Consider the following 5,160-nt stretch of genomic DNA (forward strand, 5'->3'; position numbering starts at 1 on the left):
AGAGACTATTTTTAGCCAGACTAAAATAAGTCCCTTGGATCCAAGCACCCTCTAAGCATCCTGGAATTCTTTGACAAAACTAAGCACCCTGAAATTCTTTGACAACTAAACTGCTGGCTATATGATGTTGGCCATATATATTGTACGTATATAATGTGAAGAAACGAGTGGTAGTACTATACCAACTAAAAGATGAAATGTAAGAAATACTAGTATGTACGTACTGAAGAGTTAAAGTAACGAGAAGAAACATAACATAGTTCTGTTGGGGGCTCAGCACAACACACCCCTCAAATTAAATTAAGCACATCTGAAATTAAACTCTGCAACTATTCCGGTAGACACTGCATTAGAACCACCATGAGCAACGACACCGCCACCTTACTTGGAGTCCTCGTCCACGTCCTCGACTTCGTCCTTGTCCCTCTTCCTCTTGGCCGATACTTCTTTGCTTGAACCGCACACTTGGCTGTTGCTCTTCATCCAACCCTTGTAGATATTGAAGCAAAGGTAGCCATCCATTGCAGCGTAGTGGATGTGCTCTATATCTAGTACATTCCGCTGCCATGCATGACGATGAAACGTGTAATGAGGTTTCTCCAGTTTACCGTACGAAGGATGAACCATGGTTCCTGCCAGGGTCAGCATTCAAGGATGACGAGAGGACACCAGCCGATTCTTCTGGAGGTCGAAGGTGTTGCCTACAACGAGGCCTATCTGACGCAGGAATTCTTTGTCGTTACCAAAGTCTACAGTAATGAATTTGACTAGGTTGCTCTCGAGGAAGTTCTTAAAATCCTGGCACTCAACATCGGCATGGCATATGTAGACCAAGCAAACATTATGTACGCAAACCTGGATCACGGCGGGCTTCTTCCTCTCTTCGTCCTTTAGATCCTTCTCTCGTCCCAGGACTGTGGTGTACTCAACATCTAGCCCAGCGACCCACTCATCATCTGAGTTTTCGAACATGTGTCTGAAGCGAGAAAGGCATCCTTTCACCGTCGCAGAAGAACGGGTGTAGATGACGTCGAACTCATCGCGGGTGATGGTTCTAACCTTGTACTCACCACCGATCGTGGAGATTTGGGACGCCATGGATTTGGGAGGAGGGTTAGGATTAGTGGAACTGCCGTAATGTGAATGGATGGGACGACTAGGAGCGAACTGCCATAGTATTGAAGGACTGCGGGGACGAGTAGGAGTGAACTGCCAGCGTGCGAACGACAGGGTAGTGGCTTTCCATTCTCCCATGATACGGGCTTCCGAGAGCCCTTGGATCTGAGATTGAACGGTTGCATGGCGTGATTATAGACCTATGGGTGAATATCCTATCCTGGAGGGTTATTCTGCAAATTTTCAGCAACTTAGCATGCGACTGTTTGATCTCAGATCCAAGGGCTGCCAGCAGCCTGTATCATGGTCGCGCCTACCACGACCGTCGCGTCGCTCGCGCGGTCTCGCCCTTGGAGGTTTAACACGGTGCGTTAGGCTATCTGATGTTGGCATGTCATACATAGTCATCACTTAGTCACTCATACTACAACAAGGTTGGCTATAAGTGTATTTTTTACTCCTCTCTATCTCTTTCTTTGTACTCAAGGAAGAAACGGTGCTAAGCGCGTGTATTTATTGCATTTGCCAATGAGTGACCTCTTCCAATGAAATGGTGTTGCTAAGTTTGCTTCATTTAATTATCTCAAAATTGTCTTTTCACCTAGGTACACGCGCTTAGCACCGTTTCTTCCTTGGGTCACCAAACTAGTCTCTCTCTTCTTGATTAACTTGCCACATCAGACTTTATGCCTATGTGGCAAGCTTAAGCACCTGTAGGAGCAAGTAAAAGTAAGTACAATAGTGCACTTTACATGGCATTTTTGCATATGTGGAGGAAAGAGAGGCAAGGAAAAAGTGGAGAAGTGGGCTCTCATGCAAGAGCCAGCCTCTACTACATGGTGGAGCATTGGGAGAGGCACCTGTATGGAGGTGGTCAGGAATCTGGGAGACTCACGCCGGTCGTAGCACCGCAGTTAAAATGATAATGGCAAGTCAAATCACGGGGCCCCACCTGTCCAGCAGTAACTCGCTGTCAAATCACACAACCCTACGTTTGCAGCAGCCTACTCCCTCGTCTTCTCGCGTCTCTGTCGAACCGACTAGGCGGAACTGCCCCGCCGCCTACCGCGCAGGAAAAGCCCCGCCCTCGACTTTTAAATAGTATACAGTATACTAATTTTGTATCCATGGATTGCGCCCGCGCCATGGAGCAAAGCATCTAGAAAACGGAGGAGAGATGGTGGTATTGCAATAGAGAAGAGGGAGAGGCGAGATGGTGGTTTTGGAATGGAGATGATGGAGAGGAGAGGAGGTGGTTTTGCCATGGAGAAGAGGGAGAGGAGCGTGCGGCAGCGATTTAGGATTGGACGAGAGGGCCGACGCGCTCTGACTGGGTCAAAATCAAAATCAATTTACCCTTCAATTAAGAAAGCGACCCCACATTAACTAGTCTCCCTTTTATTCCGGGTCATAATTGACCATGATTTTCGCACATAAAATATATGTTATATGTTGTATACAAGGCCACTATCAAAATTACAATTTGCAACTATACAAGGCCACTAACATTAATCGAGGCAAAATTGATGGCGTTTGCCTCGTACTAGCACCTGAGGACATTAATATCCCTTGTGTGCATGTGGGAGTGAGAAGGTTAGCTTGCATTCCCAACATTAATCAACCAATGAGGAGTAAGAGGGTTGACTTGTTGTGCTTGGGAGAGAAAGACCACATAAATTAACACGAAAATCGAGGTGACAAGCTAGCTTGCAACATTGACTTAAACATAGCATTGATTTTTACCTTGGTACCTGTAATATGAGTTTGTGGCCTTGTATACAAAAATGGAGGGAGTATAATTTGAAAGTATATTCAGATACGAACCAAACGATACAATTTTTGGTTACATGCATTCACATTTTGCTTGTCAAATACAGTACGTGGTCAAACTTTTACCCAAAATACGCGAAACAACAAAAAAATACTTCCAAGACCAGCGCTGCTCTTCTCCTCTTAAACCACCGCCGCTCCTCTCATGTTCCATCTCAAAACCACCGCCGCTCCTCTCCTCTTCCATTTCAAAACCACCGCCCCTCCTCTCTTGTTCCAGTCCAAAACCAGCATCGCTCCTCTCCCATTATAATCCAAAACCAGCGCTGCTCCTCTCCTCTTCCATTCAAAAATCACCGCCGACGAGTGAAGGTGCTGTGGAGAAGTAGATTGATGGAGGAGTACAACTGATACGTGAGGATCGCAGACGGCGACCCTGTGAAGCTAGCTAGGATGTTGGAGATACAGTCTTGGTTTGACAACAAGGACCAACTAGCGGCGATAGCGACATCCATGGCCAAATATCTGCAACAGAGCGAAAAGGCGGTGATACTCCCGGAGGGAGTCACGCCGGAGTACATAGAGCTGCTCTTCTGGGCCATGGAGCAAACAGATTCACCGAATCCGATCGTGAGGGAGCGGTGGTGGGAGTATCGATACCAGATGGAGCATCCACCAGAGATTGAAGGATCGAGCATCTACAGGGTGCCGTTTGTGAGGGTGTCCTGCCAGAGCGAGCCGGTGGAGTCTTCATCGACCGAACCCAACTGCAAGAGGAGAAAAGCAGTTGGCCTGACGATGCTTCCCCGCCATCGTCTCCCTCACCATTCACATCGTCTCACGGGGCGGCTGTCTGCCACCGAGAAATAGGAGGGGGCTGTCCCCCAGCCCAATAGTCGGGCAGGTTGTGAATTGTCAGGAGGAGCTTAGGGTTGTCAGTATTTGCAGGTTGTGAATTGTGTTTTGTGTTGTGTATTTTGAGAGTACTTTCAGATATGAATGTCTTTTGAATTTCAGATTTGCAGTATTGAGCATATAAAGTATTTTATGAATTCTAGAGATCTATTTTTAGCACTTAAAAAATGTAGTTTCATAGGAGTATAAAAGTGCAGACAATGTGATTCTCAGAGAAGAAACTGCAAGTTTAAGTTTCAGATAAGAAACTGCAAGTTCAGTTTCAGATAAGAAACTGCAACTTTTAGAGGCAGAGCATTTATAATATCACGGCCTTTTCAAACAGGGTTAACATCATGTTGGAAGTTTTATTCATGGTCGAAAATGGAACTACCAGCCAGTTAACATCATGCTGATCAACATTCATGCATAGCACATCTTCATATGATGCACAGTCAAAATGCCCACACAATGTCGAGTGTGCGAAACACAAAGAAAACGAGGGACGAAGTTTTGGCAAGTGTTGGACGTGGTTTTGGGCTGCCCCGTCTAGGCTTTCATTTTTAACATGCGCAGCCCACGACCTCGGATGGGAGGTCCATAGGCATGTTTGTATTTTCTTAGGGCCGTCATGTATCGACCGGCCTATGGACCTCCCATCCGAGGTTTTATTTTTGGCAGCCAATTTATGTATTTTTTTGAAGAAAATGCAGAGGTCTGTTCTATTTTTCTATATAAGAATAGGAATGCCAGGTCCAACTTATGTTTCCCTTCTAACTATATTATATATATTTAAATTATTTTATATGTTGACTGTTTAGTTCACATACTCCCCCCTTTTCGGTTTATAGGGCTTATCTCAAAATTTTAGTTTTTCCATTTTATAAGGCTCAGTTTGGTTGTTTTCCATCACATGTTCAGATTCCAAGGTGCATTAAATCATTGCATGCAAGTATTAAGAGAAAATTGACCAATGCATGTACTTTATGCATGCATGCATTGCAATTTATGCATTGATAAACATAATTTTTTGAGGAAAACAAGTGCATTAATTAGGTGCTTTTGCAAACTACAAAAAGTATTCCACCATTCATCATCTACCTTGGTTGGTGAGATTTTTGAATTGAGCCCTATAAACCAAAAAGGAGGGAGTAATTGGCAAATAGATGACCGCTCTTGCGATCCCCTTCACCCCCGCCACCACCTCCACCCTCGCCACCGCCCCTGCCACTACCTCCACCCTCGCTGCCGCCATAGATCTCGCCGCCACCCCCCGCCTCCTGACTCTGGGCGCGCCTGCCCCCCTCAGCAAGTCTGCTTGCGCGCCACATGGAGTCGCCGGCCATATCCACGGGGGAATGGCTGGAAGATAGGCATATG

This window comes from Triticum aestivum, chromosome 7A (assembly GCF_018294505.1).
Source record: "Triticum aestivum cultivar Chinese Spring chromosome 7A, IWGSC CS RefSeq v2.1, whole genome shotgun sequence".
NCBI lineage: Eukaryota > Viridiplantae > Streptophyta > Magnoliopsida > Poales > Poaceae > Triticum > Triticum aestivum.